Below are 13,718 nucleotides of genomic sequence, written 5' to 3' on the forward strand. Positions count from 1 at the left end.
GCCTTATAAAAATATTTAAGGCAGTCCCGAGCAATCAATTTCTCTAATACTTAGCTTTTTATTATTGGGATATAAACTTTTATAGCCCGTGATTCAGATGAATACCAAATAGGTATTTTCTAGAGTAAAACCAACGAAAGGGCAGTTTCAGTGAACATGTAAGATTCTAATCTTTCTTGCAATGCAAGACCTTCAAGAATGTATTGAAGGGCTCTGCTTCAAAACCAGTGACAGATTAGTGATTTATATTGCAAATATTCACGATTAAGTATTTTTTCAAAAACAGCTACTTGTCTGACCGAAAATAGTCATCGTGCATATTTAGCTGCGGAGATTTGCAATAACAACGAGTCGCCAATGTATTGCCAGCTTGAAGGATATCCCCTTTTTTGTACCTTTTATGTAATCTCATGTCAGGTTTCGGGGAATATTTCAGAAGACAGTTCTTACCATCAGATCCTATCTCATCTACATACTTCTTCACTAGATTTCAAGTGAAAAATCAATGAAGGATTTTTTTAATGAACTAGGTATGTCTTTAAAGCAATATGATAATAAATATGAAATATGAATGTCAACTCACACGTTTTATGTTAAATGTATACGTCACAAATGTTTGCCATATATTGGGGCCAATGCCCATTATACTGTGGCGACAAAGTCGTAAAGCCTAATAAAATATTGAAGGCAGTCCGGGCAATCAACTTTACTGACACTTAGTTCTTTAATGTCAGCACTAAAGACTCTTTATGGACCCGACAGATTGACCGATGAAGACAATGAATGCCAATTGAATATGGGTATTAAATTTCTTATCCAACTACGTATAAAATATTAAGAGTGGATTGCACCATGTAACTTTAACGTAAACATAAACCTAACCGACCGTCAAATCTACGGGTAAGCATATCAAGGGTTGCACCATTTGAGTAACGGTTAAAAATCGTGGTGACAGTGATTCAAATAACTTAAATGACAGATATCTTGGTGCACCACATAATTGTTACATTCCTTCGCTGTCATCAAATTGTTGTTATATTTAACTTTAACGCAAACTTTAAACGATGCAACTCACCCTCATAAAAAGTCGTTTTCGGTGAAGATTTGAAAGATTTGAAAATACTAGATTCTTATTGACCACTTTTACGTAATTCCTCCAACACTGCTTTAGAAGAAACACAGTTATCATTCAAAATAGAACATAAGAACATAAGCCGTACTTTTGCCATCAAATATATTTTAACATAGGATCATTTTATACCATATTAATTCCTCCTAGTAAATGATGAAGTACAAAGTTTACAAGCTCCACCAAACCTTGGCTCACACATAATATTATCATTTAAGACTGAGATATCTTCCACACGTTACGTCAAGTAAATATAAGTTTATTACGTCTCTGCAATACTCTAAATATTACTCAAGATAAGTGGAGCCGTAAAACGTATGACTGCGCTGATATCACGTAGTGCCGTAAATTTACACAAAGTTACTCAGTGACAATGGGGGGTACAAAGTTGTGTACTTTTCTACAATGTTATCTGGGTTTGGGAGAGGATTGTAACTACCTACTGTATTGAACAGTAGGTAGTTACAATCCATTCTTTCGTCAACACATAGAAGTCTACTCGGTTATATAATTGAATGTGGTAGAACCCTCTATGGTTCGACTCCGGCGGCACCATTGTCACCTCCATTGTCATCGCCATTTTCATCACCATTGTCATCGTCTGTTTCTGTTTAATAACAGCAGTGTTAAACGCTGCTATCTTCTGTTTTGAAGGCTGTCTAAAGGGAGACATACTTTTCCGAGGTATTTCCAGCATTGTCATCAGGGATAGCGGCGCATTTGTGGGCGACTCAACGAGGTAAGAATCCAATCTTAGTTGATATTGATAACAGATATACTTAGGCGGCAGTAGCCATTTACCATCAGGTAGCCCGCTCGTTTTCTATTTCTATACCATAAAAAATTCTACTACATTCTACATTTATAAAAAATAATGTTACTACATAATATTTAGAATAACTTGCTCTATTATTTATGACTGAGAGGAAAAGTCCCGAAGCAACGTATCAATAACCAGACAATACGATTGGCAATCATCAAGGGATACTAAATGGAGGGAATTCGTAATCACTCGGTAAAAGCAAATCGTAATAGCGGACATTGACGTGTCTCACCAAAAAAGAGGTGACCAGAAGCTAATACCTAATAATAATATAGTGTCAATTGATATCCATCAGTACACAGATATAAAATATCGAATGACGGACCAATAATGTCAATTTATCCTTACATGCAGGTGGATGCATTTATGAAGGTGGTAGAACACTTTGTGGTTCGACTCCGGCGTCACCACCGCCACTCCTATTTCTGCCTAATAACAGCAGTGTTAGGCGCTGCTGTGTTCCATTTTGAAGGGTGTGGTAAGGGTGAAATACTTTTCCGAGGCGTTCCAGCTTAGTCCTCAAGAGTAGCGGCGCATCTGTGGCCGACCTCAGGTAGGAATATTTAATGCTATCTGGGATTGATTACAATGGACAGCCGTAGCCACTTATCATCAGGTGGACTGCACGCTCGTGTACTACACCTATATTATAAAAAATACAGGTGGTCGGAGTTTCCAAGACAGTGATACCCTAGTGGTTGAAACTCAGCCTCTCAATCGGGGATTCCACCTCCCTCGAATCCCAAGCACGCATGTTTGATGGATTAAAACTGTAAGCGCATTAGAAAGGAATTATCACAATCGGTTGGCGACTTGAATCCAATTACCGCAACTCCGAGTACCTACTTTAATGAGTATTTTACCTATTACCATGTACGATTAGATATACTCTTTACGTTCTGTATCGTAATAGACCATACCCGAATAACATTATTAGCAACATTGATTCATCGTTTACCGGTTACTACTCCGCAGTGAGACAATTCGGTAAACAAAGAATAAGAAAATGAATATTTAATACGGTGAATTTTATTCGGATTACGAAACCAATTTTTACTTCCAAGAATTCGTAATGCGAAAGTAACTGACTGTAAAAATGTCGGGTGTTCTGTGCAGTTTCAAGTGTAAACGCAGTTGTTTAGGAACATTGTAAGCGTCGTAATTCTACGTAATTTTGTAGTTCTGTCTATAAATTTCTGTATTTACTGTGCTACAGTCAACATTGTATTATAGCGTAGTAAATTAGGTGCCTAAACTGTTACTGTTGTTTAACTGCTTTTTATTATTATCGAGCGTGTGCGGATCCGACTGCGTGTATTTCATGATATATATTTCATGTATGAGCACCCTCGTCACAACTGTAATCAACCGTAAAGATGAATAAAGTTCTACATAAGAATGGCCCTTATTGTTCAGTGTAGTTTTTTTTTACATATTTTATAGAAATAGCAGACTTGCATGCTGACCACCTGGTGTTAAGTAGGTACATACTGCCTCGCATGGACATCTTAAATCAGCCCCAGATAAGACTAGATTTCCATCCGAGGTCGGCCGCAGATGGACGGATGGACTGACGACTAAATGGAATGCCTCGGAAAATTATGTTTCCCTTACAACAAGAACACAACAGCGATTCAAACTGCTGTTATAAGGCAGAAATAAGTGTGGCGGCGGTGACACCGGGGTCGAACCACAGAGAGTTCTATCACCAATAAATCACAGAAATGGGTGCTAGTTTGTGGGTGCTCTTACACATAGCAATTATAATTACAAAGTTATTTATATGTATACATCAAATTATTATAGGTCGTTAACGGTCTGCTTGTTATCTGTGATCAATGGTTTGGAAGACTAACCATTTGAAGTCAAGATTTCGTGCTGAAATATGTCTGTAACCTTTAAGGGTTGGAAGTTCACATACATAACATTAAACATAAGTTACATGCTAGTAGTAGTTCAATTACAATCTGGAAGGTACATATATTTTTACATAGATATTGTTTTCGTATGTCTAGCTGTCTTATTACCATTCAATTTCTGATCGTAGCTTAAGTTTCGTAGCGTAAGTTAAGTTGGTGAAGGTGGTAGAACCCTATGTGGTTCGACTCCGGCACCACCACCGCCACACCTATTTCTACCTAATAACAGCAGTGTTAGGCGCTGCTGTGTTCCGGTTTGAAGGGTGTGGTAAGGGAGACAGAATTTTCCGAGGCGTTCCAGCTTAGTCCTCAGGGGTAGCGGCGCATCTGTGACCGACCTCAGGTAGGAATATCTAATCCTATCTGGGGTTGATTACAGATGTCCATGGGCGGCAGTAGCCACTTACCATTAAGTGGACTTCATGCTCGTCTGCAACTCTTATATTATAAAAAAAAAACTTTATAGATCGGTTAAGGTGAATCTACGCTCTTTATTATAATAATTTACTACAATAGTAAACTATGTATTAACAATCTGTTTCATAACGGTTTAATCGTATTTAATTTAATTAAAAGACTCTTAGCTATGATCAATTGAGAACCATTAACAATATGCGATGCCGCTATACCTCTAATTTTGATGTAGGTTATTATTACCAAGGTGCAAAGCTGTGTGACCTCTATTTCTAGATGTAGCGTAATTACAGAATAAAAACGTAAAAGATACCTAAAAGCTATTTGTAATCCTAGCGAATCTGGCCGAGACTAATACGATCACGTCACCCCTCAGTTTCTTAGTCCGGATGATTGATCTTGTGCAGAGTCAGTCATTAACGTTAGTCGCTCTGACCGATTGGCTCTATGTTATCTGCGAAATCTTTTGTGCGTACTGTACTATTCTTAGGATTTTACTTCGTTGTTTTTTTAGCACGCTTAAAGCATTATGTCACGTACGGTAAGGCGTTTGCCGCAATCTTCAAAACGACAAACATTTGGTTAAATCAAAAGCTATTTTAAGTGCTTTTGAACCTATACATACCAAGTCAAACACTCTATCCACACGTTGATTTTGTGACGGTTTGGCAAGCTTGCGGATGCGGCAAAACATTTGGTTGAATACTTCGTAGTTTGATTATAGAAATCGATTAGATTGTGGAAGCACAAATAACACAGAAATACACCTAATTTAGGTCGTACAACATATGTGATTAGAGCTACCATGTTCTTGTTTGTCGTAATTTTGAGTGTGACACACCCGTAGCCAACATCAGATAAAAACATTTCTTTTTATTTTTTGTAGGTAAATACTAAACCGGCGCTTTTGGGTCCAAATGTTATAAGAAGATATTTGAAACTTTTAAGGTTAAAAATAAAATATGGGAAAGAATAAACTACGTTTATGCTTAATCCTGATTAAAAAGAAAAATAACCTTTGCGTTTAAGTATCCTTAACGATTTGCGTCCTGACGCAGATAAGTTACGTATAGGTAACATAATCAAACATTCATGTCATGTAACATCTGGTACGCATAATGATTGTATCAACAAACATACCTTACAAACAATAAAGTTTACAAAATACATCTCCACGTCACCCATTTCTCATACAATAATTACGAGTTCGTCTCCCTGATCGAGTTTTAATTAAATTAACTCACTTGTATGACATTTCAAAATTTACTTGTATTTGATTGTACACTTTGACGCTGTTGATTTTAGGCCAATTGCAAACATCAAGAAAGTTTATTTACGCACCTGTTATTGTCGTTAATACGAAGCTTGGATATTAACAATCGCATTTTTATAATAGCACTTTAAAATAATAAGTCACTCAGTTGATTACTACAATTCAAACACAGATCCAGTGGAAATGTCAAGTGGGGATGATATCATGGCGGCGTTCGAGTTAACAGAGAGCGGCATTCTGGTCGAAGACTTCAGCAAGAACTGTTTAATAACGGGGATATAGTTATAATACCTCTAATCACTAGTGTGTGCTTACGTGTAATTGTAATATCGTTACTTCGTACGGTATATGTGACTATATTTATACATGACTACCTTCAAGAAGACGTGGAGTATATATCCTTAACGCCATTTGCGTCCTGACGCAGACAGGTTACGTATAGGTAACATAACCAAACATTTATGTCATGTAACATCTGGTACGCATAATGATTGTATCAACAAACATACGAGTACGTTACGAACAATAAAGTTTACAAAGTCCCTATCCATGACACCCATCTCTCATACAATAATTACGAGTGCCTCTCCCTGATCGAGTTTTAATTAACTTAACTTTCACTTGTATGACTGTTCATATTTACTTGTATTTGATTGTAAACTTCGACGTTGTTGATTTTAGGCCAATTGCAAACATCAAGAAAGTTTATTTACGCACCAAATTTAAAGTTTCTCATTACTTATGGCACTTATGGAAGTCTGTTTCGGACGGGTTTCTCGCAGAATGAGTGTTTTGTTGGACAACTAAAACTTACTATTAGGATATCGACTTTAATCATCGGAAAAAAAGGTTTTTTATGATATATATCTTTTTACGAATGGTATGTAGCCTTTGCTGCCCATGGACATATATAACCAGATTCAAATAATGAAAATAACTTTCCCGAAACTGATCATAGATACGCTTCCGCTCCTGACGACCAGACAATATTATATGATACTACTAGCTGACCCGGCAAACGTTGTGTTGCCATATAAATAAAAAAATGTTTAGGGTGAACAACCCTTATCACTTAGGGGTATGAAGAAAAGATAGTAGCCGATTCTCAAACCTACTGAATATGCATATAAAATCTGGTGAAAATTGGTAAAGCCGTTTCGGAGGAGTACGGTAACTAACATTGTGACACGAGAATTTTCCGGCATTCAGACCCTTCCACCGAAACGCAAGAACTTTCTCACGCTAGAAGTATTTTTTTTATATAATATAGGAGTAGCAGACGAGCATACAGTCCACCTGATGGTAAGTGACTACTGCCGCCCATGGACATCAGTAATCAACCCCAGATAGGATTAGATATCTGCGAGGTCGGCCACAGATGCGCCGCCACCCCTGAGGACTAAGCTGGAACGCCTCGGAAAATTCTGTCTCCCTTACCACACCCTTCAAACCGGAACACAACAACGCCTAACACTGCTGTTATTAGATAGATATAGGTGTGGCGGTGGTTCCGCCGGAGTCGAATCACAAAGGTTTCTACAATCTTCAAAAATAATACCACAATTACATACGAGAACGATAAAGCTTCTACAACAAGAAGTAAATACAAATACGAATATCGTGAACAAAGCTTACAAACTTTGGAACTGCGTCGAGATGATAAGTCGTCGCGTATGACACGGCTTATAACTGATTTAAATTTAACAAACAATGCTTTATACTATTGTTAGGCATATATTCAAATTATTTAATGATAGTATTATCTATATATTAATACGTGAAGCAAAAACTTTGTACGTGTTTTTACGAAAATATGTAATCCTATCTGGAGTTGATTACAGGTGTCCATGGGCGGCAGTAGCCACTTACCATCAGGTGGACTGTATGCTCGTCTGTTACTCCTATATTGTAAAAATAATAATAATTCTGCATATATGCTTTACTGTGTTAAAAGGCGTTGAAAGTTGCAGAAACGTAAAAGTTTTTCGTGTCATTCGTGTCTAAGCTTATTTGGGGGCGTGAGGGAAAAGAGATAATTGTGATATATTATTTTTTCGCTCACCGTCACAAGTTAACACCACTTTTATTGACTTAATCACGACATTTTGCTCATCATCATCATCAACCCACAACAATTATTGTCTCACTGCTGGGCACGGGTCTCCTCTCAAAATAAGAAGAATTAGGCCATAGTCCAGTGCGCATATACATTTTACCAAGATCAGTGTTATTTTAATTTGAGTGCTAGCCAAATTGAATATCTATCTTCATAGAAAATGTTATTAACTATTTATCTAAAGTTGAAGTGAACAGTTAACGCAAATAGACGGAGGACGAAACCTTGCCTCTATTATTTTTTTAACTTCAGAAAGCCAATTTCAAGGACGACTGTCAATATTTTAAAAGCTACTGTTAAATTAATTTAGAATCGGTTGCTATTCTTTGTAATTCTTCTATTTTAGTAATTCTTTGTCGTATACCTCCACGAGACACGAGAATTATGAAAATAGGTAATTATGCAGGTGAACTGCCAATTACTTAACAATTAATAAAAATGTTAGAGAAGAAAAGTAGAGTTTCTTACAATATTATTATAATATGGATGCCAGGTTTTAGAAATTTATTAATTAATGTTATAAAATTCATATTTTTTCAGTATTTAAAGAGTTAAAAAAGATTATAATTTGTTTTTCGTATACCATTAATTAATATTAATAAATATATGAAAATATGAACTGTTAAAAGAACATGTTGTTATCGAAAAATCTCTTTATGTGTAGGTACACATACAAAGTTGCGTAAATACAAATTGAACAGATATTTGCAAATAGACCTCGGCCCTGTCATTTGACCCTCTTTAAACTTATTTGCGAGGTTCGGCAAACTTTGGAGGGTTCTAGGTATACAAGTAAATATTGCAGAGGAAATTTCAGAACGGCTCTAATGGATTATCTTATCAAATAATATTAAAATTGTAGAACTAAAATATTTTCGTGATATATTAACAAAACAAGGCATCATTATTAGAATGTAATGTAAAATCATTCCCCTGTCAAATCCAGACCACTTAACGTGGGGAACGAATTGAGCGACTCTATGTAGAGTTATTTGGTAAGTTGCGATAACTTTGTAGAGGTACTCTACAAATATGAAAACTAATATTACGGAGAGGCAGTTTCAACGTTTATGTAGCAATATACTAAAGTATAATACATATTTACCTTACAGTCGTGTGGATTACACTTGGCTGACTTCCTCCAATTATTAATATTATGGCTCATTGCCAAATATTACTTCATTGTTTTAAAGAAAACTAGTTGGATTTATAAATAGTATGAAATCATTCCCCTGTTAAATAAATACCACTATACACTATACGTAAGAAAATAACAAAGCGATGTTCTTAAATAGCCTATTTACTGTCATTTGACCCTCTGTACAGTTACGAAGTTCGGAAAATTTCTTAGGATTACAAACACTCAAGATAGTTAGTATTACAGTGAAAAAGATAATATATAATATTTTATTTTTATATTATATGTCTAACATTAATATATAAAAATAGTAGCTATAGTAAAAAATGTAGGTGAAAGCAGCTATGTCGACGACTCTGAAATGGAGATTAAGATTCTATGCATTTTTATTTCATTATATTTAATGATAATTTACCTCTACAACTATAATTTGTATATTTAATTTTAAACTAAGACTAAGTAAAGTTATAGCTTGAAAATCATTCTCCTGTCACGTCCGGGTCACTTTAAATAAGGAGCATAATTTAATAACTTACGCAATTTACTTCTGTAAATTCAAGTAATAATATAATTCATTTCAAAACTTTACTACCATTATGCAAAATCATTATTAGTGAAGTATAGCATGAAAATCAATGTCAAATTCCGCTGTCAAATTCCGTCTACTTTACATAAGGAACGTAATTTACTTCTGTAAATTCAATTAATAATATAATTCATTTCAAAACCTTACTACCATTCTACAAAATCATGATTAGCATGAAAATCATTCCCCTGTCAAATCCGGGCCACTTTATGTAAGGAACGAATTGAGCGACATTCGCAAATAGCCTGCCCGCTGTCACTTGACCCTCTGTAGAGTTATTTGCGAAGTTCGGCAAACTTCGTAGGGTTACTCTACAAGTGTAAGGGTAAATATTAGACAGCTTTAAGCGTTTTATTTTTAGTTTTTTATGTAATTCAATATTGAAAGTTATGTAATACCATAAAATATATTTCGATAGATTTTCCCGTCCTAAAAAATGCAAATATTATGACGGGAATAAAGTAGTGTAGTAGTAATAAAACAGCGCAATAAATAAAATAAAAAATGCATAATAACACAAAACATTGTTAGCGTGGTAATTGTGTAAACTTTTATAAAAAAAATATTCCATTTTTTCCACGTGACATGACCTTTATACCCCCGATTTGCGTATGTATAATAAAAAAAGAAACCACCAATCTATTACTATCCCCCTTAACATAAAGTCTTCGGACAGAGTCCATCATCAAACCTACTACGGTTTGATTTATTTCATAAATAACCTGCAAGACCCTATGATTTATTTTGAGTATGCTACAAAATAAATCTTGCTGTGTTATACCTGTTTCACTATTTGAGGGCAAATTTTGGCTCGTAAAGATAAGATTTACAATCGTAATTTTGTAAAGGTACATTTACGATCGTAGATATTAATGTGGAGCGATACTACATGGTAGGATGTAAGGGTACTCCCGCATGCGATAAAATATATTTATGTATCGAATTGAAGCAAAGGAGATCACTTCTTGGGAAGTGGTATTAGTCACTGTCATACATTGATAAATTAGCGCGAAATACGGCTTCTACCACACCTATTTTCCCTGCTGTTGCTGTGTTCCGATTTGAAGGGTATGGTAAAAGGATCATACTGTTCCGAGACGTTCCAACTTAATTAATCCTTAGAGGTCGTTAGGGGCGGCGCGTCTGTTGGCGACCTCAGGTAGGATTATAATGCTATCTGGGGCTGATTAGAATTATCCTGTACAGCTTACCAGTACCAGTACCAACAGCTGCTTACCATCAGGCGTTCTACAGGCTCGTCTGCTACTCCTATATTATAAAAATATAGATAGATACATTGCTGCACTTGATGACTAAATCAATGTATTTAAAATAAAACATAATGTAACACTACTGCCATAAGTCAGAAGCAGATGTAGTGGTGATACCACTATAGGCGTACATTAAGAAATTCTGATTCTTTATAATAAAACAAGTACACTAGGACATAAAAATATCAGTACCTACTGACAACTGCATCCTGTTTGCGTTTAACTGCAGTAGTTTTTTTTCTGTTATGCTATTTATTTATCTTCCTTTAACAAAAGAACGTTGTTATGTTTGCAAATATGTATTTAATAAAACGTCAGGTTCGTGACGAATATCATATATTATTACATCCTTTGCATATCCCAAAAAGATGTACAAACAGATTAAATAATTGCAACTTCATTTGCATGTATTTGTTCACAAACATGCACATGCATTGTAAGCTGTAAGCTTCAGGATTGCACACGATTGTGATGCAAAGCCGTATTTACTTGGACTTGTGAGTGGTCTTCGGAAACAGACAATTTGTTCCCCAACTTAGTTACTTGCCAATGAATATTCAATTCGTTCAAAATGTTGTTCACACGATCAAAGTTCTGGAACGTATTTAAACTTGGTGAGTAAATTAGGAGTGAAAGGGCGGAATAAAGTAGAACTTTTGTTTTACATCACAGACATTTTTACATCATCAGACATTTCAAAATGAGAACACAGTATTACTTTACACAAATTATACAGGGTAAAAATATATGACTTATAGTGACGAAACTGACGAATAGTGTTATCATAGTAGCAGTGTGTTTTCAGTTCCAACTAGTCTATCATCTTTATCACCTCTTTTAGTCCGGAAAGATTAAAAAAATATTTAAATCATGGCACTTTGCATTACTAGACGCGGCAATTCTTAAATATTAAAGAAACTGCATTTGCAACTTTCTGCTGCTCAATATAATCCTACTTATATAATCACACCTATTTCTACCTAATAACAGCAGTGTTAGGCGCTGCTGTGTTCCGGTTTGAAGGGTGTGGTAAGGGAGACAGACTTTTCCGAGGCGTTCCAGCTTAGTCTTCAGGGGTAGCGGCGCATCTGTGGTCGACGTCAGGTAGGAATATCTAATCCTAACTGGGGTTAATTTTTTTTTTTTTTTTTTTTTATATATTATAGGAGTAGCAGACGAGCATGCAGTCCACCTGATGGTAAGTGGCTACTGCCGCCCATGGACATCTGTAATCAACTCCAGATAGGATTAGATATTCCTACCTGACGTCAGCCACAGATGCGCTGCTACCCCTGAGGACTAAGCTGGAAAGCCTCGGAAAAGTCTGTCTCCCTTACCACACCCTTCAAACCGGAACTCAGCAGCGCCTAACACTGCTGTTATTAGGTAGAAATAGGTGTGGCGGTGGTGCCGCCGGAGTCGAACCACAAAGGGTTCTACCACCTTCAAATTACAAATGTCCATGGGCGGCAGTAGCCACTTACCATCAGGTGGACTGCATGCTCGTCTGCTACTCTTATATTATAAAAAAATAATAATAATCATATCGACATAATTCTTGTGGATTGTTTATTTACTAGGCCGTAAACAAGTTTTGATTATATAAACAAATAAAAGAAAAGGCGTCTGCAGAATTATGTACTTCGATTAATATCGCAAAGATATATAAAAGACAGTTTAAAATAATACTACAAAATATTATAAAACCTGTACCTACACAGACTTATTGTACTCAAAATGTACATTATAGGTACATAATAGAACGACCATAATAAACGCAGAGACTGTGTCAATTAGGAATTTAATCCTAGGACAACAAACCAGCTGGAGCACAAAGTGCAAACCTAATCAACAGTACAAACAAATTTGTGATGTCTAATGCATTTAACGATAGTACTGTTTGCGAATCTCATCAAAGCATCATCTAACAATATCATGAGAAAATATTAATCTTTATGCACTTTAGCATTACAACTGCTTAAAGATATTCAAGAACCATCATAAAAGACAAAATAATGATGAAATGATATAATGAATAGTATCAAGTCTTATTTAACTATTGATTAACGAAAGTAATTTTTTTACAATATACAATCATGACATGATATTGACTTTTAATAGGAAGGAGACAACTCACATAAAAGAATTAAATTCTAATAAAAGTTGCTTGGCTTGCATCCCTCTAGACCAGTGATAACAATATCATCATCATAATCTTTATCAACCCACTTTTATCTCACTATTCCCACCCTAATTACAAATATATTTTTGAAAACTTTTAAAGAAGTCTAATATTATAAATATTACTTGACGTAGTTTTACTTTGCTACAATGTAAGAATTAATTCCATTCTAAAACATAATATAGTGTACTGTTGTTAGAAGTCAAAGTTCATACCACTCGGGTATCACACTGCAAATGACATATTTAAACATTCCCAGACCACTATACCAACTGAGAAATTCAACCCTCTGGTACAGTGAGTTGGCGCAAACCAGTAATCTAATCAATAGTGCAAACAAATTTGCGATGTCTAGCGTGGTGCAGCTGGAAACTGCAAACTGTTTGCATTTCGAGAGCGTTATCCAGGCCCGTCTCTCTGAAAAAATCTCTGGGTAATGTTATTTTTAAAGAATTCGTTATTTTATTTATTTCCTGGAAAATCATAACTGGAAGCGCTTCCTGTTTTTCCTGTGAATTTCTGAGAATTTCTTCCATAGAATTCCTTAGTCATTAAGTAAATCTAACTAGAAAATCTAGTCATCTACTAGTAAGTTTGTATCTGCTGATAATCAGGCGCCTTAATAACTCAAAAATACTTTAAATAATTCAAAAAGAGCAACTCCATCTGTAAACTCTTCCGTGATATTATTTCCTCAATTTCAAGACAAGATGTACCTGCTACTTCTTTATTTCCGTTCCGAAAAAATCCTATTAAAATACCTCCAAGTTTCCAATATTGCCCACATAGACAGACGAGAATAACGTTACATTGAAATCAGAGGCGCTTCGATTCCATTTATTTGTTTAGTTGAAATAACATGAATTT

This window comes from Epargyreus clarus, unplaced genomic scaffold (assembly GCF_041222505.1).
Source record: "Epargyreus clarus isolate Ecla_fem2 unplaced genomic scaffold, WU_Ecla_fem_2.2 ptg000015l, whole genome shotgun sequence".
Lineage (NCBI taxonomy): Eukaryota > Metazoa > Arthropoda > Insecta > Lepidoptera > Hesperiidae > Epargyreus > Epargyreus clarus.